Here is a 26,364-nt window from a genome sequence, read left to right as displayed (position 1 = left end):
GACTGACTGACTGGCTGGCTGGCTGGCTGGCTGGCCTGCTGGCTGACTGGCTGACTGGCTGGCTGACTGGCTGACTGGCTGGCTGGCTGGCTGACTGGCTGACTGCCCAACTGGCCGACTGACTGGCCGACTGACTGGCTGACTGGCCTACTGGCTTACTGGCTGACTGACTGACTGACTGACTGACTGGCTGACTGACTGGCCGACTGACTGGCTGACTGGCCTACTGGCTTACTGGCTGACTGACTGACTGACTGACTGACTGGCTGGATGACTGGCTAACTGGCTGGATGACTAACTAATTAGCTGACTGACTGACTGACTGGATGACTGACTGGCTGAATGGCTGGATGACTGGCTGGCTGGCTGACTGACTGGCTGTCTGACCGGCTAACCGACTGGCTGACTGACCAACTGGCTGACTGTCTGACTGACTGACTGACTGACTGGCTGACTGGCTAGCTGACTGACTGACCAACTGGCTGACTGACTGACTGACTGACTGACTGGCTGACTGACTGGCTGACCAACTGGCTGACCAGCTGGCTGACTGACTGACTAGCTGACTGACTGACTGGCTGACTGACTGACTGGGTGACTGGTTTACTGACTAACTAACTGACTGACTGTTTTTGAAAGGTACTTTTCTCAGCAACATTGATGTCCTGAATGTAGCATGTGTAAGATCAGTAGGAAAACGTGATGGGCTACTTTCTACTCAGGCCACGGTCAGTGTGAACCGGAGTGACTTGACACAACGCTGGCTGAACAAGGTGTAGCTACAAACAAAACGGAGTTAAACATGGTTCCAGTCTGCTGTGAACTGTTCATCCATGCAACATTTTCCAAATATAAGTTTCTCATGTTGTCAGACAGTCATTTTTATTTCAAGTTAAAGCATACTGTCAGCTTGCTAGCAAACTGATATCTTTCCGACAGATAAGATCTAAACCAGGCCAGAACTTGTCCGTGTAGACCAATTTGGGTTTCCAATCTCTCCAAAAGAATGTGGTGATCGATGGTATCAAAATCAGCACTAAGGTCTAGGAGCACGAGGACAGATGCAGAGCCTCGGTCTGACGACATTAAAAGGTAATTTACCACATTCACAAGTGCAGTCTCAGTGCTATGATGGGGTCTAAAACCAGACTGAAGCATTTTTATTTTACCTTTACTTAACTAGGCAAGTCAGTCAAGAACAAATTCATATTTTCAATACCTAACGGGGAACAGCCTTGTTCAGGAGCAGAACGACAGATTTTTACCTTGTCAGCTCGGGGATCCGATCCTGCAACCTTTCAGTTACTAGTCCAATGCTCTAACTACTAGGCTGCCTGCCTCCCCTACACTCTAACCACTAGTACTACTACTAGGCTACCTGCCGCCCCTACACTCTAACCACTAGTACTACTACTAGGCTACCTGCCGCCCCTACACTCTAACCACTAGTACTACTACTAGGCTACCTGCCGCCCCTACACTCTAACCACTAGTACTACTACTAGGCTACCTGCCGCCCCTACACTCTAACCACTAGTACTCCTACTAGGCTACCTGCCGCCCCTACACTCTAACCACTAGTACTACTACTAGGCTACCTGCCGCCCCTACACTCTAACCACTAGTACTACTACTAGGCTACCTGCCGCCCCTACACTCTAACCACTAGTACTACTACTAGGCTACCTGCCGCCCCTACACTCTAACCACTAGTACTACTACTAACCAGGCTACCTGCCACCCTACACTCTAACCACTAGTACTCCTACTAGGCTACCTGCCGCCCCTACACTCTAACCACTAGTACTACTACTAGGCTACCTGCCGCCCCTACACTCTAACCACTAGTACTACTACTAGGCTACCTGCCGCCCCTACACTCTAACCACTAGACTACCTGCCGCCCCTACACTCTAACCACTAGTACTCCTACTGGGCTACCTGCCGCCCCTACACTCTAACCACTAGGCTACCTGCCACCCCTACACTCTAACCACTAGGCTACCTGCCTCCTCTACACTCTAACCACCAGGCTACATGCCGCCCCTACACTCTAACCACTAGGCTACCTGCCGCCCCTACACTCTAACCACTAGTACTCCTACTGGGCTACCTGCCACCCCTCCACTCTAACCACTAGGCTACCTGCCTCCTCTACACTCTAACCACCAGGCTACATGCCGCCCCTACACTCTAACCACTAGACTACCTGCCGCCCCTCCACTCTAACCACTAGGCTACCTGCCACCCCTACACTCTAACCACTAGGCTACCTGCCTCCCTACACTCTAACCACTAGGCTACATGCCGCCCCCTACACTCTAACCACTAGGCTACCTGCCTCCCTACACTCTAACCACTAGTACCCTACTGGGCTACCTGCCACCCTCCACTCTAACCACTAGGCTACCTGCCTCCTCTACACTCTAACCACCAGGCTACATGCCGCCCCTACACTCTAACCACTAGGCTACCTGCCGCCCCTACACTCTAACCACTAGGCTACCTGCCACCTCCACACTCTAACCACTAGTACTCCTACTGGGCTACCTGCCGCCCCTACACTCTAACCACTAGGCTACCTGCCGCCCCTACACTCTAACCACTAGACTACCTGCCACCCCTACACTCTAACCACTAGGCTACCTGCCTCCTCTACACTCTAACCACTAGGCTACCTGCTGACCCTACACTCTAACCACTAGGCTACCTGCCTCCTCTACACTCTAACCACTAGGCTACCTGCCTCCTCTAACACTCTAACCACTAGGCTACCTGCCTCCCTACACTCTAACCACTAGGCTACTGGGCTACCTGCCACCCTACACTCTAACCACTAGGCTACTACTGCCACCTCTACACTCTAACCACTAGGCTACCTGCCTCCCCTACACTCTAACCACTAGGCTACCTGCCACCTCTACACTCTAACCACTAGGCTACCTGCCTCCTCTACACTCTAACCACTAGACTACCTGCCGCCCCTACACTCTAACCCACTAGGCTACCTGCCGCCCCCTACACTCTAACCACTAGGCTACCTGCCACCCCTACACTCTAACCACTAGACTACCTGCCTCCCCTACACTCTAACCACTAGACTACCTGCTACCTGCCCCTACACTCTAACCACTAGGCTACCTAGGCTACCTCCTCTACACTCTAACCACTAGGCTACCTGCCTCCTACACTCTAACCACTAGGCTACCTGCCGCCCCTACACTCTAACCACTAGGCTACCTGCCCTCACTCTACACTCTAACCACTAGGCTACCTGCCGCCCCTACACTCTAACCACTAGACTACCTGCCACCCCTACACTCTAACCACTAGGCTACCTGCCGCCCCTACACTCTAACCACTAGGCTACCTGCCTCCTCTACACTCTAACCACTAGGCTACCTGCCGCCCCTACACTCTAACCACTAGGCTACCTGCCACCCCTACACTCTAACCACTAGGCTACCTGCTGCCCCTCCACTCTAACCACTAGGCTACCTGCCGCCCCTCCACTCTAACCACTAGGCTACCTGCCGCCCCTACACTCTAACCACTAGGCTACCTGCCACCTCTACACTCTAACCACTAGACTACCTGCCGTCCCTACACTCTAACCACTAGACTACCTGCCACCTCTACACTCTAACCACTAGGCTACCTACCACCTCTACACTCTAACCACTAGGCTACCTGCCTCCCCTCCACTCTAACCACTAGACTACCTGCCTCCCCTACACTCTAACCACTAGGCTACCTGCCTACCCTACACTCTAACCACTAGACTACCTGCCTCCCCTACACTCTAACCACTAGGCTACCTGCCTACCCTCCACTCTAACCACTAGGCTACCTGCCTCCTCTAACCACTAGGCTACCTGCCTCCTCTACACTCTAACCACTAGGCTACCTGCCACCTCTACACTCTAACCACTAGGCTACTAGGCCACCTCTACACTCTAACCACTAGGCTACCTGCCTCCTGCCGCCCCCTACACTCTAACCACTAGGCTACCTGCCACCACTACACTCTAACCACTAGGCTACCTGCCTCCTCTACACTCTAACCACTAGACTACCTGCCACCTCTACACTCTAACCACTAGGCTACCTGCCACCTCTACACTCTAACCACTAGGCTACCTGCCTCCTCTACACTCTAACCACTAGGCTACCTGCCACCTCTACACTCTAACCACTAGACTACCTGCCTACCCTACACTCTAACCACTAGGCTACCTGCTGACCCTACACTCTAACCACTAGACTACCTGCCACCTCTACACTCTAACCACTAGGCTACCTGCCTCCTCTACACTCTAACCACTAGACTACCTGCCACCTCTAACCACTCTAACCACTAGGCTACCTGCCTCCTCTACACTCTAACCACTAGACTACCTGCCACCTCTACACTCTAACCACTAGGCTACCTGCCTCCTCTACACTCTAACCACTAGGCTACCTGCCTCCTCTACACTCTAACCACTAGACTACCTGCCACCTCTACACTCTAACCACTAGTCTACCTGCCACCTCTACACTCTAACCACTAGACTACCTGCCTCCTCTACACTCTAACCACTAGACTACCTGCTGCCCCTCCACTCTAACCACTAGACTACCTGCTGCCCCTCCACTCTAACCACTAGACTACCTGCTGCCCCTCCACTCTAACCACTAGACTACCTGCTGCCCCTCCACTCTAACCACTAGACTACCTGCTGCCCCTCCACTCTAACCACTAGACTACCTGCTGCCCCTACACTCTAACCACTAGACTACCTGCTGCCCCTCCACTCTAACCACTAGACTACCTGCTGCCCCTCCACTCTAACCACTAGACTACCTGCTGCCCCTCCACTCTAACCACTAGACTACCTGCTGCCCCTCCACTCTAACCACTAGACTACCTGCTGCCCCTCCACTCTAACCACTAGACTACCTGCTGCCCCTCCACTCTAACCACTAGGCTACCTGCCGACCCTACACTCTAACCACTAGTCTACCTGCCGCCCCTCCACTCTAACCACTAGACTACCTGCCACCCCTACACTCTAACCACTAGGCTACCTGCCGCCCCAACGCTCTAACCACTAGGCTACCTGCCGCCCCTACACTCTAACCACTAGGCTACCTACCTCCTCTACACTCTAACCACTAGGCTACCTGCCGCCTCTACACTCTAACCACTAGGCTACCTGCCGCCCCAACGCTCTAACCACTAGACTACCTACCTCCTCTACACTCTAACCACTAGGCTACCTGCCTCCTCTACACTCTAACCACTAGACTACCTGCCTCCTCTACACTCTAACCACTAGACTACCTGCCTCCTCTACACTCTAACCACTAGACTACCTGCCTCCTCTACACTCTAACCACTAGACTACCTGCCTCCTCTACACTCTAACCACTAGACTACCTACCGCCCCAACGCTCTAACCACTAGACTACCTACCTCCTCTACACTCTAACCACTAGACTACCTGCCTCCTCTACACTCTAACCACTAGGCTACCTGCCGCCCCAACGCTCTAACCACTAGACTACCTACCTCCTCTACACTCTAACCACTAGTACTCCTACTAGACTACCTACCTCCTCTACACTCTAACCACTAGACTACCTGCCTCCTCTACACTCTAACCACTAGACTACCTGCCACCTCTACACTCTAACCACTAGACTACCTGCCACCTCTACACTCTAACCACTAGGCTACCTGCCACCTCTACACTCTAACCACTAGGCTACCTGCCTCCCCTACACTCTAACCACTAGACTACCTGCCGCCCCTCCACTCTAACCACTAGACTACCTGCCTCCTCTACACTCTAACCACTAGGCTACCTGCCTCCCCTACACTCTAACCACTAGACTACCTGCCGCCCCTCCACTCTAACCACTAGACTACCTGCCTCCTCTACACTCTAACCACTAGACTACCTGCCTCCTCTACACTCTAACCACTAGACTACCTACCTCCTCTACACTCTAACCACTAGTACTCCTACTAGACTACCTACCTCCTCTACACTCTAACCACTAGTACTCCTACTAGACTACCTACCTCCTCTACACTCTAACCACTAGTACTCCTACTAGACTACCTACCTCCTCTACACTCTAACCACTAGTACTCCTACTAGACTACCTACCTCCTCTACACTCTAACCACTAGTACTCCTACTAGACTACCTACCTCCTCTACACGCTAACCACTAGACTACCTACCTCCTCTACACTCTAACCACTAGTACTCCTACTAGACTACCTACCTCCTCTACACTCTAACCACTAGGCTACCTGCCTCCCCTCCACTCTAACCACTAGGCTACCTGCCACCTCTACACTCTAACCACTAGGCTACCTGCCTCCCCTCCACTCTAACCACCAGGCTACCTGCCTCCCCTACACTCTAACCACTAGGCTACCTGCCTACCCTACACTCTAACCACTAGACTACCTACCTCCTCTACACTCTAACCACTAGTACTCCTACTAGACTACCTACCTCCTCTACACTCTAACCACTAGGCTACCTGCCTCCCCTCCACTCTAACCACTAGGCTACCTGCCACCTCTACACTCTAACCACTAGGCTACCTGCCTCCCCTCCACTCTAACCACTAGGCTACCTGCCACCTCTACACTCTAACCACTAGGCTACCTGCCACCTCTACACTCTAACCACTAGACTACCTGCCACCTCCACACTCTAACCACTAGGCTACCTGCCGCCCCAACGCTCTAACCACTAGGCTACCTGCCGCCCCTACACTCTAACCACTAGGCTACCTACCTCCTCTACACTCTAACCACTAGGCTACCTGCCGCCTCTACACTCTAACCACTAGGCTACCTGCCGCCCCAACGCTCTAACCACTAGACTACCTACCTCCTCTACACTCTAACCACTAGGCTACCTGCCTCCTCTACACTCTAACCACTAGACTACCTGCCTCCTCTACACTCTAACCACTAGACTACCTGCCTCCTCTACACTCTAACCACTAGACTACCTGCCTCCTCTACACTCTAACCACTAGACTACCTGCCTCCTCTACACTCTAACCACTAGACTACCTACCGCCCCAACGCTCTAACCACTAGACTACCTACCTCCTCTACACTCTAACCACTAGACTACCTGCCTCCTCTACACTCTAACCACTAGGCTACCTGCCGCCCAACGCTCTAACCACTAGACTACCTACCTCCTCTACACTCTAACCACTAGTACTCCCTACTAGACTACCTACCTCCTCTACACTCTAACCACTAGACTACCTGCCTCCTCTACACTCTAACCACTAGACTACCTGCCTCCTCTACACTCTAACCACTAGACTACCTGCCACCTCTACACTCTAACCACTAGACTACCTGCCACCTCTACACTCTAACCACTAGGCTACCTGCCACCTCTACACTCTAACCACTAGGCTACCTGCCTCCCCTACACTCTAACCACTAGACTACCTGCCGCCCCTCCACTCTAACCACTAGACTACCTGCCTCCTCTACACTCTAACCACTAGGCTACCTGCCTCCTCTACACTCTAACCACTAGACTACCTGCCGCCCTCCACTCTAACCACTAGACTACCTGCCTCCTCTACACTCTAACCACTAGACTACCTGCCTCCTCTACACTCTAACCACTAGACTACCTGCCTCCTCTACACTCTAACCACTAGTACTCCTACTAGACTACCTACCTCCTCTACACTCTAACCACTAGTACTCCTACTAGACTACCTACCTCCTCTACACTCTAACCACTAGTACTCCTACTAGACTACCTACCTCCCTCTACACTCTAACCACTAGTACTCCTACTAGACTACCTACCTCCTCTACACTCTAACCACTAGTACTCCTACTAGACTACCTACCTCCTCTACACGCTAACCACTAGACTACCTACCTCCTCTACACTCTAACCACTAGTACTCCTACTAGACTACCTACCTCCTCTACACTCTAACCACTAGGCTACCTGCCTCCCTCCACTCTAACCACTAGGCTACCTGCCACCTCTACACTCTAACCACTAGGCTACCTGCCTCCCTCCACTCTAACCACCAGGCTACCTGCCTCCCCTACACTCTAACCACTAGGCTACCTGCCTACCCTACACTCTAACCACTAGACTACCTACCTCCTCTACACTCTAACCACTAGTACTCCTACTAGACTACCTACCTCCTCTACACTCTAACCACTAGGCTACCTGCCTCCCCTCCACTCTAACCACTAGGCTACCTGCCACCTCTACACTCTAACCACTAGGCTACCTGCCTCCCCTCCACTCTAACCACTAGGCTACCTGCCACCTCTACACTCTAACCACTAGGCTACCTGCCACCTCTACACTCTAACCACTAGACTACCTGCCACCTCCACACTCTAACCACTAGGCTACCTGCCTCCTCTACACTCTAACCACTAGGCTACCTGCCTCCTCTACACTCTAACCACTAGGCTACCTGCCTCCTCTACACTCTAACCACTAGACTACCTACCTCCTCTACACTCTAACCACTAGGCTACCTGCCTCCTCTACACTCTAACCACTAGGCTACCTGCCTCCTCTACACTCTAACCACTAGACTACCTGCCTCCTCTACACTCTAACCACTAGACTACCTACCTCCTCTACACTCTAACCACTAGGCTACCTGCCTCCTCTACACTCTAACCACTAGACTACCTACCTCCTCTACACTCTAACCACTAGTACTTCAGGAAGGCAGTAAGTTGCTGTGCAACACCTTTTTCAAGACATTCTGAGAGGAATGGGAGATTCCATATCGGCCAATAGTTTTTTATATTTTTCTGGGTCAAGGTTTGGCTTTTTCAAGAGAGGTTTTATTACTGCCACTTTTAGTGAGTTTGGTAAACATCCGGTGGATAGAGAGTCATTTATTATGTTCAACATAGAAGGGCCAAGCACAGGAAGCAGCTCTTTCAGTAGTTTAGTTGGAAAAGGGTCCAGTATGAAGCTTGAAGGTTTAGAGGCCATGATTATTTTCATCATTGTGTTAAGAGATATAGTACTAAAACACTTGAGTGTCTCCATTGATCCTAGGTCCTGGCAGAGTTGTTCAGACTCAGGACAACTGAGCTTTGAAGGAATACACAGATTTAAAGAGGAGTCCGTAATTTGCTTTCTAATGATCATGATCTTTTCACCTAAGAAGATAATGGATTCATCACTGCTGAATTGAAAGCCATCCTCTCTTGGGGAATTTTAGTTAGCTTTGTGACAGTATCAAAAATCCATTTTGGATTGTTCTTGTTTTCCTCAATTAAGTTGTAAAAATAGGATGGTGTAGCAGCAGTGAGGGCTCTTTGATACTGGTCTGTCTTTCACTGAGGGCTCTTATCTCCGATACGGCACGGTACTGTCTTTCAGTTTGGTGTAGCAGCAGTGAGAGCTCTTCGATACGGCATGGTACTGTCTTTCAGTTTGGTGTAGCAGCAGTGAGGGCTCTTCGATACGGCACGGTACTGTCTTTCAGTTTGGTGTAGCAGCAGTGAGGGCTCTTCGATACGGCATGGTACTGTCTTTCAGTTTGGTGTAGCAGCAGTGAGAGCTCTTCGATACGGCATGGTACTGTCTTTCAGTTTGGTGTAGCAGCAGTGAGAGCTCTTTGATACGGCATGGTACTGTCTGAGGGCTCTTCAATACGGCATGGTACTGTCTGAGGGCTCTTCGATACGGCATGGTACTGTCTGAGGGCTCTTCAATACGGCATCGTACTGTCTGAGGGCTCTTCAATACGGCATGGTACTGTCTGAGGGCTCTTCGATACGGCATGGTACTGTCTGAGGGCTCTTCGATACGGCATGGTACTGTCTTCCAGTTTGGTGTAGCAGCAGTGAGGGCTCTTCGATACGGCATGGTACTGTCTTTCAGTTTGGTGTAGCAGCAGTGAGAGCTCTTCGATACGGCATGGTACTGTCTTTCAGTTTGGTGTAGCAGCAGTGAGGGCTCTTCGATACGGCATGGTACTGTCTTTCAGTTTGGTGTAGCAGCAGTAAGGGCTCTTCGATACGGCATGGTACTGTCTTTCAGTTTGGTGTAGCAGCAGTGAGAGCTCTTTGATACGGCATGGTACTGTCTGAGGGCTCTTCAATACGGCATGGTACTGTCTGAGGGTTCTTCGATACGGCATGGTACTGTCTGAGGGCTCTTCAATACGGCATGGTACTGTCTGAGGGCTCTTCGATACGGCATGGTACTGTCTGAGGGCTCTTCGATACGGCATGGTACTGTCTTTCAGTTTGGTGTAGCAGCAGTGAGGGCTCTTCGATACGGCACTGTACTGTCTTTCAGTTTGGTGTAGCAGCAGTAAGGGCTCTTCGATACGCCATGGTACTGTCTTTCAGTTTGGTGTAGCAGCAGTGAGGGCTCTTCGATACGGCACTGTACTGTCTTTCAGTTTGGTGGAGCAGCAGTGAGGGCTCTTCAATACGGCACGGTACTGTCTTTCAGTTTGGTGTAGCAGCAGTGAGAGCTCTTCAAAACGGCATGGTACTGTCTTTCAGTTTGGTGTAGCAGCAGTGAGGGCTCTTCGATACGGCATGGTACTGTCTTTCAGTTTGGTGTAGCAGCAGTGAGGGCTCTTCGATACGGCACTGTACTGTCTTTCAGTTTGGTGTAGCAGCAGTAAGGGCTCTTCGATACGGCATGGTACTGTCTTCCAGTTTGGTGTAGCAGCAGTGAGGGCTCTTCAATACTGCATGGTACTGTCTTCCAGTTTGGTGTAGCAGCAGTGAGGGCTCTTCGATACGGCATGGTACTGTCTTTCAGTTTGGTGTAGCAGCAGTGAGGGCTCTTCAATACGGCACGGTACTGTCTTTCAGTTTGGTGTAGCAGCAGTGAGGGCTCTTCGATACGGCATGGTACTGTCTTTCAGTTTGGTGTAGCAGCAGTGAGGGCTCTTCAATACGGCACGGTACTGTCTTTCAGTTTGGTGTAGCAGCAGTAAGGGCTCTTCGATACGGCATGGTACTGTCTTTCAGTTTGGTGTAGCAGCAGTAAGGGCTCTTCGATACGGCATGGTAGTGTCTTCCAGTTTGGTGTAGCAGCAGTAAGGGCTCTTCGATACGGCATGGTACTGTCTTCCAGTTTGGTGTAGCAGCAGTGAGAGCTCTTCAATACGGCATGGTACTGTCTTTCAGTTTGGTGTAGCAGCAGTAAGGGCTCTTCGATACGGCATGGTACTGTCTTTCAGTTTGGTGTAGCAGCAGTAAGGGCTCTTCGATACGGCATGGTACTGTCTTTCCAAGCTAGTTGGAAGACTTCCAGTTTGGTGTAGCAGCAGTGAGGGCTCTTCGATACGGCACGGTACTGTCTTTCCAAGCTAGTCCGAAGACCTCCAGTTGTGGCGCCATTTCCCTTCCAATTATCTGGAAGCTTGCTTTCAGGGCTCGGGTATTATCTGGAAGCTTGCTTCACAGGGCTCGGGTATTATCTGGAAGCTTGCTTCAGAGCTCGGGTATTATCTGGAAGCTTGCTTCAGAGCTCGGGTATTTTCTGGAAGCTTGCTTCAGAGCTCGGGTATTTTCTGGAAGCTTGCTTCAGGGCTCGGGTATTATCTGGAAGCTTGCTTCAGGGCTCAGGTATTTTCTGGAAGCTTGCTTCAGAGCTCGGGTATTATCTGGAAGCTTGCTTCAGAGCTCGGGTATTATCTGGAAGCTTGCTTCAGGGCTCGGGTATTTTCTGGAAGCTTGCTTCAGAGCTCGGGTATTTTCTGGAAGCTTGCTTCAGGGCTCGGGTATTATCTGGAAGCTTGCTTCAGGGCTCAGGTATTTTCTGGAAGCTTGCTTCAGAGCTCGGGTATTATCTGGAAGCTTGCTTCAGAGCTCGGGTATTATCTGGAAGCTTGCTTCAGGGTTCGGGTATTTTCTGTATACCAGGGAGTTGGTTTCTTATGACAAATGTTTTTAATTTTTAGGGGTGCAACTGCATCTAGGGTACAAGGTTAAATTGAGTTCCTCGGTTAGGTGGTTAACTGATTTTTCTCCTCTGACATCCTTGGATAGGTGGAGGGAGTCTGGAAGGGCATCAAGGAATCTTTGGGTTGTCTGAGAATTTATAGCATGACTTTTGATGATCCTTGGTTGGGGTCTGAGCAGATTATTTGTTGCAATTGCAAACGTAATAAAATGGTGGTCCGATAGTCCAGGATTATGAGGAAAAGCATTAAAGACCCACAACATTTATTCCATGGGACAAAACTAGGTCCAGAGTATGACTGTGACAGTGAGTAGGTCCGGAGACATGTTGGACAAAACTCACTGAGTCGATGATGACGCCGAAAGCCTTTTGGAGTGGGTCTGTGGACTTTTCCATGTGAATATTAAAGTCACAAACAATATTATCTGCCATGACTACAAGGTCCAATAGGAATTTAGGGAACTCAGTGAGGTACACTGTATATGGCCCAGGAGGTATAAAAGTCTAGACAGTAGTAACACATCCACTTAATGTGGGTGAGAGGTGGTTATAGCATTTCCTTCACTTCCATCAATGTGTCTGGGTATCATTTAATATTTATTCAATATTTTTATCTGGACACTTTCTGTTTTTTTATATTGCTACTATGCAAGTACTATCACTATACCATTTACACCTTCTGTATCCTGTGCATGTGACAAATAAACTTAGATATAGTGTGTGTTTATTTGATATAGCGTGTTTATTTGATATAGCGTGTGTTTATTTGATATAGCGTGTATTTATTTGATATAGTGTGTGTTTATTTGATATAGTGTGTGTTTATTTGATATAGTGTGTGTTTATTTGATATAGTGTGTGTTTATTTGATATAGTGTGTGTTTATTTGATATAGTGTGTGTTTATTTGATATAGTGTGTGTTTATTTGATATAGCGTGTTTATTTGATATAGTGTGTGTTTATTTGATATAGCGTGTATTTATTTGATATAGTGTGTGTTTATTTGATATAGTGTGTGTTTATTTGATATAGTGTGTGTTTATTTGATATAGTGTGTGTTTATTTGATATAGTGTGTTTATTTGATATAGTGTGTGTTTATTTGATATAGTGTGTGTTTATTTGATATAGTGTGTTTATTTGATATAGTGTGTTTATTTGATATAGTGTGTTTATTTGATATAGTGTGTTTATTTGATATAGCGTGTGTTTATTTGATATAAATACATGTAAATATGTGTTGTATTTACAATGGTGTTTGTTCTTCACTGGTTGCCCATTTCTCGTGGCAACATGTCACAAATCTTGCTGCTGTGATGGTACACCCATTCAATAGAAATATCTCTCAACTCTTCCTCCCTTCCTCCCTCCCTCCCTCCCTCCCTCCCTCCCTTCCTTCCTTCCTTCCTTCCTCCCTCCCTCCCTCCCTCCCTCCCTCCCTCCCTCCCTCCCTCCCTCCCCTCCCTCCCTCCCTCCCTCTCCCTCCCTCCCTCCCTCCCTCTCTCCCTCCCTCCCTCTCTCCCTCCCTCCCTCCCTCCAATCCCCTGTTTTGTTTGTTTACCTGACTGGTCCTGAAGGTGACCCGGTAGTTATACTGCATCCATTCCTCCCTCCCTCCCTCCCTCCCTCCCTCCCTCCCTCCCTCTCCCTCCCTCCCTACCTCCCTCCCTCCCTCCCTCCCTCCCTCCAATCCCCTGTTTTGTTTGTTTACCTGACTGGTCCTGAAGGTGACCCGGTAGTTATACTGCATCCATTCCTTCTCCTTCCCTTCATCCAGCTTCTCTCTCCTGATGCTGACTGCTACTGGACCCAGGTTCTCGTCCACTCCAAAGTAGTTCTGATGTTCTGCAGGACAGGAGAGGAGAGGGCAGACATGAAAAATCAGACAAACTGACTTTTTACGTGCCCAGACAAATAGCCACACACACTCATGCTTATGCTAATGCTAATGCTCATACATACAGGGTTATGCTAATGTTCACGCACACACACATACAGGGTTATGCTAATGTTCACACACACAGGGTTATGCTAATGCTAGTGTTCACACACACACACACATGGTTATGCTAATGCTAATGTTCACACACACACACATACAGGGTTATGCTAATGCTAATGTTCACACACACAGGGTTATGCTAATGCTAGTGTTCACACACACACACACACACATGGTTATGATAATGCTAATGTTCACACACACACAGGGTTATGCTAATGCTAATGTTCACACACACACATGGTTATGCTAATGTTCACACACACACAGGGTTATGCTAATGCTAATGTTCACACACACAGGGTTATGCTAATGCTAATGTTCGCACACAGGGTTATGCTAATGTTCACACACACAAACACACACACAGGGTTATGCTGATGCTAGTGTTCACACACAGGGTTTGCTAATGCTAATGTTCACACACACAGGGTTATGCTCATACACACACACACAGGGTTATGCTCAGACACACACACATTATTATGCTAATGCTAATGTTCACACACACACAGGGTTATGCTCATACACACACACAGGGTTATGCTAATGCTAATGTTCACACACACACGGGGTTATGCTCATACACACACTCGTGTGTGACTTTTCAGGACTTCTTTGGGTGTCAAAATGTATTCTCATTCAAAATCCTATTTTCCCTAACCCTAACCCTAGGCCGTCATTGAAAATAAGAATTTGTTCTTAACTGTCTTGCCTAGTTAAATAAAATAAAAAATAGAGTTATCAGGACATTCTGGTCATGATAATGTAGGAACACACACACACACACACACACACACACACACAGAGAGATGGTAACACAAACCACCGCCATAACCCAAAAACAGAACCCCATTTAATGTCGGCATTATTTATTAAAACTATCGTTTTAAAATGGGCAGCCTTTCATTGAATATCAAATTAATTGTTCCTTTCCATTGTGTAATAGATGGTAATGGTTAGCTTGGCTAAATGCTAATGGTTCACTGCCCAATTATATATATAAAGATATATAAAAGTACCATGTATGCAAAATGTACATGTAAAATGTATTTGTAAAATGTATTAATATGTAGCAGAAAAGCTTTGAAAAAAATATATTTGTCCTCTGAAAAGGGTGTGGGGGAGATTTTTATAAAAAATAAATATATAAAAAATAAATGATTATCTCTAAACGCTAATGGTTATCTGGGCTAAACTCTAATGGTTATCTGGGCTAAACTCTAATGGTTATCTGGGCTAAACTCTAATGGTTATCTGGGCTAAACTCTAATGGTTATCTGGGCTAAACTCTAATGGTTATCTGGGCTAAACTCTAATGGTTATCTGGGCTAAACTCTAATGGTTATCTGGGCTAAACTCTAATGGTTATCTGGGCTAAACTCTAATGGTTATCTGGGCTAAACTCTAATGGTTATCTGGGCTAAACTCTAATGGTTATCTGGGCTAAACTCTAATGGTTATCTGGGCTAAACGCTAATGGTTATCTGGGCTAAACTCTAATGGTTATCTGGGCTAAACGCTAATGGTTATCTGGGCTAAACTCTAATGGTTATCTGGGCTAAACTCTAATGGTTATCTGGGCTAAACTCTAATGGTTATCTGGGCTAAACTCTAATGGTTATCTGGGCTAAACTCTAATGGTTATCTGGGCTAAACTCTAATGGTTATCTGGGCTAAACTCTAATGGTTATCTGGGCTAAACTCTAATGGTTATCTGGGCTAAACTCTAATGGTTATCTGGGCTAAACTCTAATGGTTATCTGGGCTAAACTAATGGTTCTAATGGTTATCTGGGCTAAACGCTAATGGTTATCTGGGCTAAACTCTAATGGTTATCTCTAAACGCTAATGGTTATCTGGGCTAAACTCTAATGGTTATCTGGGCTAAACTCTAATGGTTATCTGGGCTAAACTCTAATGGTTATCTGGGCTAAACTCTAATGGTTATCTGGGCTAAACTCTAATGGTTATCTGGGCTAAACTCTAATGGTTATCTGGGCTAAACTCGAATGGTTATCTGGGCTAAACTCTAATGGTTATCTGGGCTAAACGCTAATGGTTATCTGGGCTAAACTCTAATGGTTATCTGGGCTAAACTCGAATGGTTATCTGGGCTAAACTCGAATGGTTATCTGGGCTAAACTCTAATGGTTATCTGGGCTAAACTCTAATGGTTATCTGGGCTAAACTCTAATGGTTATCTGGGCTAAACTCTAATGGTTATCTGGGCTAAACTCTAATGGTTATCTGGGCTAAACTCTAATGGTTATCTGGGATGAACTCTAATGGTTATCTGGGATGATTTTTATAAAAAAAATAAATATATAAAAATAAAAACTCTAATGGTTTATCTGGGCTAAACTCTAATGGTTATCTGGGCTAAACTCTAATGGTTATCTGGGATGAACTCTAATGGTTATCTGGGCTAAACTCTAATGGTTATCTGGGCTAAACTCTAATGGTTCTCTGGGCTAAACTCTAATGGTTCTCTGGGCTAAACTCTAATGGTTATCTGGGCTAAACGCTAATGGTTATATGGGCTAAACTCTAATGGTTATCTGGGATGAACTCTAATGGTTATCTGGGCTAAACGCTAATGGTTTATCTGGGCTAAACTCTAATGGTTATCTGGGCTAAACTCTAATGGTTATCTGGGCTAAACTCTAATGGTTATCTGGGCTAAACTCTAATGGTTATCTGGGCTAAACTCTAATGGTTATCTGGGCTAAACTCTAATGGTTATCTGGGCTAAACTCTAATGGTTATCTGGGATGAACTCTAATGGTTATCTGGGATGAACTCTAATGGTTTATCTGGGCTAAACTCTAATGGTTCTCTGGGCTAAACTCTAATGGTTCTCTGGGCTAAACGCTAATGGTTATCTGGGCTAAACTCTAATGGTTATCTGGGATGAACTCTAATGGTTATCTGGGCTAAACTCTAATGGTTATCTGGGATAAACGCTAATGGTTTATCTGGGCTAAACTCTAATGGTTATCTGGGCTAAACTCTAATGGTTATCTGGGCTAAACTCTAATGGTTATCTGGGCTAAACTCTAATGGTTATCTGGGCTAAACTCTAATGGTTATCTGGGCTAAACTCTAATGGTTATCTGGGCTAAACGCTAATGGTTATCTGGGCTAAACTCTAATGGTTATCTGGGCTAAACGCTAATGGTTATCTGGGCTAAACTCTAATGGTTATCTGGGCTAAACTCTAATGGTTATCTGGGCTAAACTCTAATGGTTATCTGGGCTAAACTCTAATGGTTATCTGGGCTAAACTCTAATGGTTATCTGGGCTAAACTCTAATGGTTATCTGGGCTAAACTCTAATGGTTATCTGGGATGAACTCTAATGGTTATCTGGGATGAACTCTAATGGTTTATCTGGGCTAAACTCTAATGGTTATCTGGGCTAAACTCTAATGGTTATCTGGGATGAACTCTAATGGTTATCTGGGCTAAACTCTAATGGTTATCTGGGCTAAACTCTAATGGTTCTCTGGGCTAAACTCTAATGGTTCTCTGGGCTAAACTCTAATGGTTATCTGGGCTAAACGCTAATGGTTATATGGGCTAAACTCTAATGGTTATCTGGGATGAACTCTAATGGTTATCTGGGCTAAACTCTAATGGTTATCTGGGATAAACGCTAATGGTTTATCTGGGCTAAACTCTAATGGTTATCTGGGCTAAACTCTAATGGTTATCTGGGCTAAACTCTAATGGTTATCTGGGCTAAACTCTAATGGTTATCTGGGCTAAACTCTAATGGTTATCTGGGCTAAACTCTAATGGTTATCTGGGCTAAACTCTAATGGTTATCTGGGATGAACTCTAATGGTTATCTGGGATGAACTCTAATGGTTTATCTGGGCTAAACTCTAATGGTTCTCTGGGCTAAACTCTAATGGTTCTCTGGGCTAAACGCTAATGGTTATCTGGGCTAAACTCTAATGGTTATCTGGGATGAACTCTAATGGTTATCTGGGCTAAACTCTAATGGTTATCTGGGATAAACGCTAATGGTTTATCTGGGCTAAACTCTAATGGTTATCTGGGCTAAACTCTAATGGTTATCTGGGCTAAACTCTAATGGTTATCTGGGCTAAACTCTAATGGTTATCTGGGCTAAACGCTAATGGTTATCTGGGCTAATCTCTAATGGTTATCTGGGCTAAACTCTAATGGTTATCTGGGCTACACTCTAATGGTTATCTGGGCTAAACGCTAATGGTTATCTGGGCTAAACTCTAATGGTTATCTGGGCTAAACTCTAATGGTTATCTGGGCTAAACTCTAATGGTTATCTGGGCTAAACTCTAATGGTTATCTGGGCTAAACTCTAATGGTTATCTGGGCTAAACTCTAATGGTTATCTGGGCTAAACTCTAATGGTTATCTGGGCTAAACGCTAATGGTTATCTGGGCTAAACTCTAATGGTTATCTGGGCTAAACTCGAATGGTTATCTGGGCTAAACTCGAATGGTTATCTGGGCTAAACTCGAATGGTTATCTGGGCTAAACTCTAATGGTTATCTGGGCTAAACTCTAATGGTTATCTGGGCTAAACTCTAATGGTTATCTGGGATGAACTCTAATGGTTATCTGGGATGAACTCTAATGGTTTATCTGGGCTAAACTCTAATGGTTATCTGGGCTAAACGCTAATGGTTATCTGGGCTAAACTCTAATGGTTATCTGGGCTAAACTCTAATGGTTATCTGGGCTAAACTCTAATGGTTATCTGGGCTAAACTCTAATGGTTATCTGGGCTAAACTCTAATGGTTATCTGGGCTAAACTCTAATGGTTATCTGGGCTAAACGCTAATGGTTATCTGGGCTAAACTCTAATGGTTATCTAATGGTTATCTGGGCTAAACTCGAATGGTTATCTGGGCTAAACTCGAATGGTTATCTGGGCTAAACTCGAATGGTTATCTGGGCTAAACTCTAATGGTTATCTGGGCTAAACTCTAATGGTTATCTGGGCTAAACTCTAATGGTTATCTGGGCTAAACTCTAATGGTTATCTGGGCTAAACTCTAATGGTTATCTGATGAACTCTAATGGTTATCTGGGATAAACTCTAATGGTTATCTGGGATGAACTCTAATGGTTTATCTGGGCTAAACTCTAATGGTTATCTGGGCTAAACTCTAATGGTTATCTGGGATGAACTCTAATGGTTATCTGGGCTAAACTCTAATGGTTATCTGGGCTAAACTCTAATGGTTATCTGGGCTAAACTCTAATGGTTATCTGGGCTATGGTTAATGGGCTAAACTAATGGTTATCTGGGATAAACTCTAATGGTTATCTGGGCTAAACTCTAATGGTTATCTGGGCTAAACGCTAATGGTTATCTGGGCTAAACTCTAATGGTTATCTGGGATAAACTCTAATGGTTATCTGGGCTAAACTCTAATGGTTATCTGGGATAAAATGGTTATCTGGGCTAAACTCTAATGGTTATCTGGGCTAAACTCTAATGGTTATCTGGGGGCTGGGAAACGCTGGTTATCTGGGCTAAACTCTAATCTGGGCTAAACGCTAATGGTTATCTGGGATGAACTCTAATGGTTATCTGGGCTAAACTCTAATGGTTATCTGGGATAAACGCTAATGGTTTATCTGGGCTAAACTCTAATGGTTATCTGGGCTAAACTCTAATGGTTATCTGGGCTAAACTCTAATGGTTATCTGGGATAAACTCTAATGGTTATCTGGGCTAAACTCTAATGGTTATCTGGGATAAACGCTAATGGTTATCTGGGCTAAACTCTAATGGTTATGTGGGCTAAACTCTAATGGTTATCTGGGCTAAACGCTAATGGTTATCTGGGATAAACGCTAATGGTTATGTGGGCTAAACGTGAATGGTTATCTGGGCTAAATGCTAATGGTTATCTGGGCTAAACTCTAATGGTTATCTGGGCTAAACGCTAATGGTTATGTGGGCTAAACTCTAATGGTTATCTGGTCTAAATGCTAATGGTTATCTGGGCTAAACGCTAATGGTTATCTGGTCTAAACGCTAATGGTTATCTGGGCTAAACGCTAATGGTTATCTGGGCTAAACGGCAGGGTAGCCTAGTGGTTAGATTGTTGGACTTGTAAACGAAAGGTTGCAAGTTCAAATCCCCGAACTGACAAGGTACAAATATGTCGTTCTGCCCCTGAACAGGCAGTTAACCCACTGTTCCTAGGCCGTCATTGAAAATAAGAATTTGTTCTTAACTGACTTGCCTAGTTAAATAAAGGTAAAATAAATAAATGCTAATGTTTATCTGAGCTAAATGCTAATGGTTATCTGGGCTAAACGCAAATGGTTAGCTGGGATAATTGGTAATGGCAATCTGGTCTAAATGCTAATAGTTCACTGGGTTAAACGGTAATGGCTATTTATTTTTATTTTTATTTTCACCTTTATTTAACCAGGTAGGCTAGTTGAGAACAAGTTCTCATTTACAACAGCGACCTGGCCAAGATAAAGCAAAGCAGTGTGAACAGACAACAACACAGAGTTATACATGGAGTAAACAAACATACAGTCAATAATACAGTAGAAAAAATATATATATACAGTGAGTGCAAATGAGGTAAGATAAGGGAGTTAAGGAAATAAATAGGCCATTGTGAAGAAGTAATTACAATAAAGCAATTAAACACTGGAATGGTAGATGTGCAGAAGATGACTGTGCAAGTAGAGAGAAATAAATAAATAAATACAGTATGGGGATGAGGTAGGTAGATAGATGGGCTGTTTACAGATGAGCTATGTACAGGTGCAGTGATCTATGAGCTGCTCTGACAGCTGGTGCTTAAAGCTAGTGAGGGAGATGTGAGTCTCCAGCTTCAGTGATTTTTGCAGTTCGTTCCAGTCATTGGCAGCAGAGAACTGGAAGGAAAGGCGACCAAAGCCTCTAGAGTGGAGCCTTTCACCATGTGATCTTTTCTTTGTTCATACACTATAAAACTACCATTTTAGATTCTTACAGAAAAAGAAAAAAATTCAAGTAGGACAAAACACTGGATGGGAGCGTAGTCTGCTGTACTATCTAGATATCTGGGAAAACAATGAGGAAGGTAGCATAGTGTGCTGTACTATCTAGATATCTGGGAGAACAATGAGGATGGTAGCATAGTGTGCTGTACTATCTAGATATCTGGGAAAACAATGAGGATGGTAGCATAGTGTGCTGTACTCTCTAGATATCTGGGAGAACAATGAGGAAGGTATCATAGTGTGCTGTACTATCTAGATATCTGGGAGAACAATGAGGATGGGAGCGTATATCTAGATATCTGGGAGAACAATGAGGATGGTAGCATAGTGTGCTGTACTATCTAGATATCTGGGAGAACAATGAGGATGGTAGCATAGTGTGCTGTACTATCTAGATATCTGGGAGAACAATGAGGATGGGAGCGTATATCTAGATATCTGGGAGAACAATGAGGATGGTAGCATAGTGTGCTGTACTATCTAGATATCTGGGAGAACAATGAGGATGGTAGCATAGTGTGCTGTACTATCTAGATATCTGGGAGAATAATGAGGATGGTAGCGTAGTGTGCTGTACTCTCTAGATATATGGGAGAACAATGAGGATGGGAGCGTATATCTAGATATCTGGGAGAACAATGAGGATGGTAGCATAGTGTGCTGTAGATTATGGGAGAACTAGATAACTGGGAGAACAATGAGGATGGTAGCATAGTGTGCTGTATTATCTAGATATCTGGGAGAACAATGAGGATGGTAGCATAGTGTGCTGTATTATCTAGATAACTGGGAGAACAATGAGGATGGTAGCATAGTGTGCTGTACTATCTAGATATCTGGGAGAACAATGAGGATGGTAGCATAGTCTGCTGTACTATCTAGATATCTGGGAGAACAATGAGGATGGTAGCATAGTGTGCTGTACTATCTAGATATCTGGGAGAACAATGAGGAAGGTAGCATAGTGTGCTGTACTATCTAGATATCTGGGAGAACAATGAGGATGGTAGCATAGTGTGCTGTACTATCTAGATATCTGGGAGAACAATGAGGAAGGTAGCGTAGTCTGCTGTACTATCTAGATAACTGGGAGAACAATGAGGATGCACATTCAGATGTACTCTCTCTCAGGTGATTTATTCTCTCTCCCTTCTCTTACAATAGAGGTGTGATATAATATAGTGATGTCATTGAGAGGAGAGGAGGGGGGGTCGAACAGGAGCACACCACACAGCAGTGTTGTAATAAAACAGACCATAACCCCCGGCAAAGCCAGAGAGAAGTCAGTAAGACAGAGATCAAGACAAGCCATAGACTGTTCTCTCTGCTTCCGCACAGCCAGCAGTACTGGTGCATCAAGTCTGATACCAACAGGCTTCTGAACAGTTTCTATACCCAAACCATAAGACTGCTAAATAGCTAACAGAATGGCAGAATGACACTCTAAAACACACATAACACGCACGCACTCATATACGATCATCATATACGCTGCTGCTACTCTGTTTATCATGTATCCTGATGTCTAGTTACCTGACCCATATACATACTGTATCTACTGACCCTGTAGACTGACCCTGTAGACACCATTATAACAGGGGAACTACAGACAACATTATAACAGGGGAACTACAGACACCATTATAACAGGTAGAGGACTACAGACACCATTATAATAGGTAGAGGACTACAGACACCATTATAATAGGTAGAGAACTACAGACACCATTATAACAGGTAGAGGACTACAGACACCATTATAATAGGTAGAGAACTACAGACACCATTATAACAGGTAGAGGACTACAGACACCATTATAATAGGTAGAGAACTACAGACACCATTATAACAGGTAGAGGACTACAGACACCATTATAATAGGTAGAGAACTACAGACACCATTATAACAGGTAGAGGACTACAGACACCATTATAACAGGTAGAGAACTACAGACACCATTATAACAGGTAGAGAACTACAGACACCATTATAATAGGTAGAGGACTACAGACACCATTATAACAGGTAGAGAACTACAGACACCAGTATAACAGGTAGAGGACTACAGACACCATTATAACAGGTAGAGGACTACAGACACCATTATAACAGGTAGAGGACTACAGACACCATTATAACAGGTAGAGGTTATTTTCTTCTCTGTATGAAGAGGAAGTCATGACTTGTTACACACTAGCTAGACAAAATCAGCTCACTGACACACACACACACACACACACACACACACACACACACACAGAACTACAGAATCAGTTCCCTTGCACCATGTGAGGTCATGTGACTGCAGAGTCACATCCCTCTGAATGTTTGTGTTCTCCATGTCTCAAACTGATTAATGTCTTCTCAATAATGGTGGACAGGTGCAGCAGCTCTTATAGGGGCTTAGGACGGGCACTCAGATATACTGAGAGAGAGAGGAAACACACTACCTGCATCGTGTTGAATTGAGTGGAGAGAAAGAGGTGGTATTTTCAGAGTCAGACACAGTGGTGTTTTAATGAGGATCTCTGGGACTGTGCTGTGGTTTGGCCCCAAGGTTTAATGCTGACACCCCCCCTAACCCTCACCACCTTACTTCTCACATTACAAATCCCTGGTCCTCCTGGGAGTTGAGAAAATAGCACACACTAAAAACACACACACACCAAGAACACACACACACACCGAAAACACACACACACACACACACACACACACACACACACACACACACACACACACACACACACACACACACACACACACACACACACACACACACACACACACACACACACACACACACACACACGGCTCTCTCTGTTGTTAACAGAGAACATAACTGGTTGAGAACTAGAGGGACTGGGTCTCCACTAGGAGAAAAACATTGTTTTGTTTTTTATAGTGTGAAAAGTAAAGTAAACACAAAAGTAGTCTGGCTGAGAACTCCTGGCAAGGAGGGAACCAGATGTACCCATTAACCATTTACAGTCTGAAAACCACTAATTAGTGTTAGTTCTGCCATTTCGAGCTGTTTCTCAGAAACTGATAAAACGTCTGTCAAAAGTAAGGTATATGATTACTATTATATACAACATTGGTCTACAGTTTTAGAACACCTACTCATTCAAGGGTTTCTCTTTATGATTACTATGTTCTACATTGTAGAATAATAGTGAAGACATCAACACTATGAAATAACACATATGGAATCATGTAGTAACCAAAAAAAGTATAGTTTATATTTGAGATTCTTCAAATAGCCACCCTTTGCCTTGATGACAGCTTTGCACAGGCTCGGCATTCTCTCAACCAGCTTCATGAGGTAGTCACCTGGAATGCATTTCAATTAACAGGTGTGCCTTCTTTAAAGTTAATGTGTGGAATTGTTATCCTTCTTAATGCGTTTGAGCCTCAGTTGTGTTGTGACAGGGTAGATAGACCTTCAGAAGATGGCCCTATTTGGTAAAAGACCAAGTCCATATTATGGCAAGAAAAGCTCAAATAAACAAAGAGAAACAACAGTCCATCATTACTTTAAGACATGAAGGTCAGTAAATACAGAAAATGTCAAGAACTTTGAACGTTTCTTCAAGTGCAGTCGCAAAAACCATCAAGCGCTATGATGAAACTGTCACGAATATTACCGAAGGTGACTCCCCTTCTTGTTCGGGTGGCGCTCGGCGGTCGTCGTCGCCGGTCTACTAGCTATCGCTGATCCGTTGTTCTGTGTTCGTTTAGTTCTGTCTATTGGTATCACCTGTTTCTTGTTTGGTTGTTAGGATAGGGTTATATAAAGTCTGTTCAGCCCGCTTCTGTTTCGTGCGGGCTTGTTCTCCTGTTTCTTTGTTTGAGTGTATTTTTGTTGGCATTTGGGTTTCACGCTGTCCGTTTATATTTCTGTTCATTTGTGTTTCCACTTTTGTTCATGTTATGTTTCCAGGACATTAAAGCGTGTTGTTTTTCCCACATCCTTTGCTCTCTGCGCCTGACTCCACACCTCTTCACTCATTTACACGTAACAGAAGCCCGCACCACCTATGGAGTCAGCAGGAGCAGCGACCACTCCTCTTCCCACCATGGAAGAGCGAGTTCAACATCACACGTCCATCCTCCATCGCCTAGGATCAGCGATGGATCAGATGATGGAGAGGATGGATCGTTGGGAGAGGAATGGTTTCCCTACTACTACCCCACCGACCCTCCTACCAGCAACTCTACCATCTCCCCCATCTGGATCCGGTTCCAGCGCTCTGCACATGACGCCTCCGAGGAATTACGATGGAGCAGCGACGGGGTGCCAGGGATTCCTGCTGCAATTAGACCTCTACCTGGCCACCGTTCGGCCGGCCCCCTCGGAGGAGGAGAGAGTAGGGGTCCTCATCACCTGCCTGACCGGTAGAGCCCTGGAGTGGGCTAATGCGGTCTGGAACGGGCCCGACTCAGCGAAGGACAACTACCCGGAGTTCATCCGCCGTTTCAGGGCCGTGTTCGATCACCCTCCAGAAGGTCGAGCGGCGGGTGAGAGATTGTTCCATCTTAGACAGGGGACGAGGAGCGCGCAGGACTTCGCGCTGGAGTTCCGGACCTTGGCTGCGGGAGCAGGGTGGAACGACAGGGCCCTGATAGACCATTATAGGTGTAGCCTGAGAGAGGACGTCCGTAGGGAGCTGGCCTGTCGGGATACTACGCTTAGCCTGGATGGACTGATAGACCTGTCGATCCGGTTGGACCATCTGCTAGCTGCTCGTGGACGTTCTGAAAGGGTCCTGTCAGTTCTACCTCCTGATCCTCCTGCCCCTATCCCGATGGAGCTAGGAGGGACTGCGTCAAGGGAGATTGGAGGAGGAAGCTCCTCCTGTACCAGTTGTGGCCGGAGAGGGCACACGTCTGGTCGGTGCTGGAGGAATTCATCTGGGAATCGTGAGGGCAGGCTGAACACTCATCGGTCACCCCAGGTGAGTAAGCACCACACTCTCCCAGAGTTTCCTGTTGGTCACATGTTGCTATTAATATGTTTCCTGAATTATTCTCCTTCTCTCCAGCATAAGGCACTGGTAGATTCAGGCGCAGCTGGAAACTTTATAGATCGCGGACTCGCTCAGAGGTTGAGGATTCCGTTAGTAAAAGTAGACCCCCCTTTTCCCGTGCACTCTTTAGATAGTCGACCATTAGGGTCAGGGCTGGTGAAGAAAGCCACAATTTCGTTGGAGATGATTACGCAGGGGAATCACAAGGAGCGAATTAGTTTGTTCCTTATCGATTCACCTGCGTTTCCAGTTGTTCTGGGGATTCCCTGGCTAGCTATTCATAATCCTACGATTTCGTGGAAACAGGAAACTCTACAGGGGTGGTCTGATGAGTGTTCAGGC

General features: G+C 46.0%; 1 pseudogene; it reads right to left on the bottom strand.

Annotated features, from left to right (window-relative positions):
• Positions 1-26,364, bottom strand: part of LOC115127021 (signal-induced proliferation-associated 1-like protein 2) — a 234,752-nt pseudogene that overhangs the window by 40,334 nt on the left and 168,054 nt on the right.

Source organism: Oncorhynchus nerka, linkage group LG23 (genome assembly GCF_034236695.1).
Source record: "Oncorhynchus nerka isolate Pitt River linkage group LG23, Oner_Uvic_2.0, whole genome shotgun sequence".
NCBI classification, from domain to species: domain Eukaryota; kingdom Metazoa; phylum Chordata; class Actinopteri; order Salmoniformes; family Salmonidae; genus Oncorhynchus; species Oncorhynchus nerka.
This window is presented reverse-complemented; position numbering and strand designations above follow the sequence as displayed.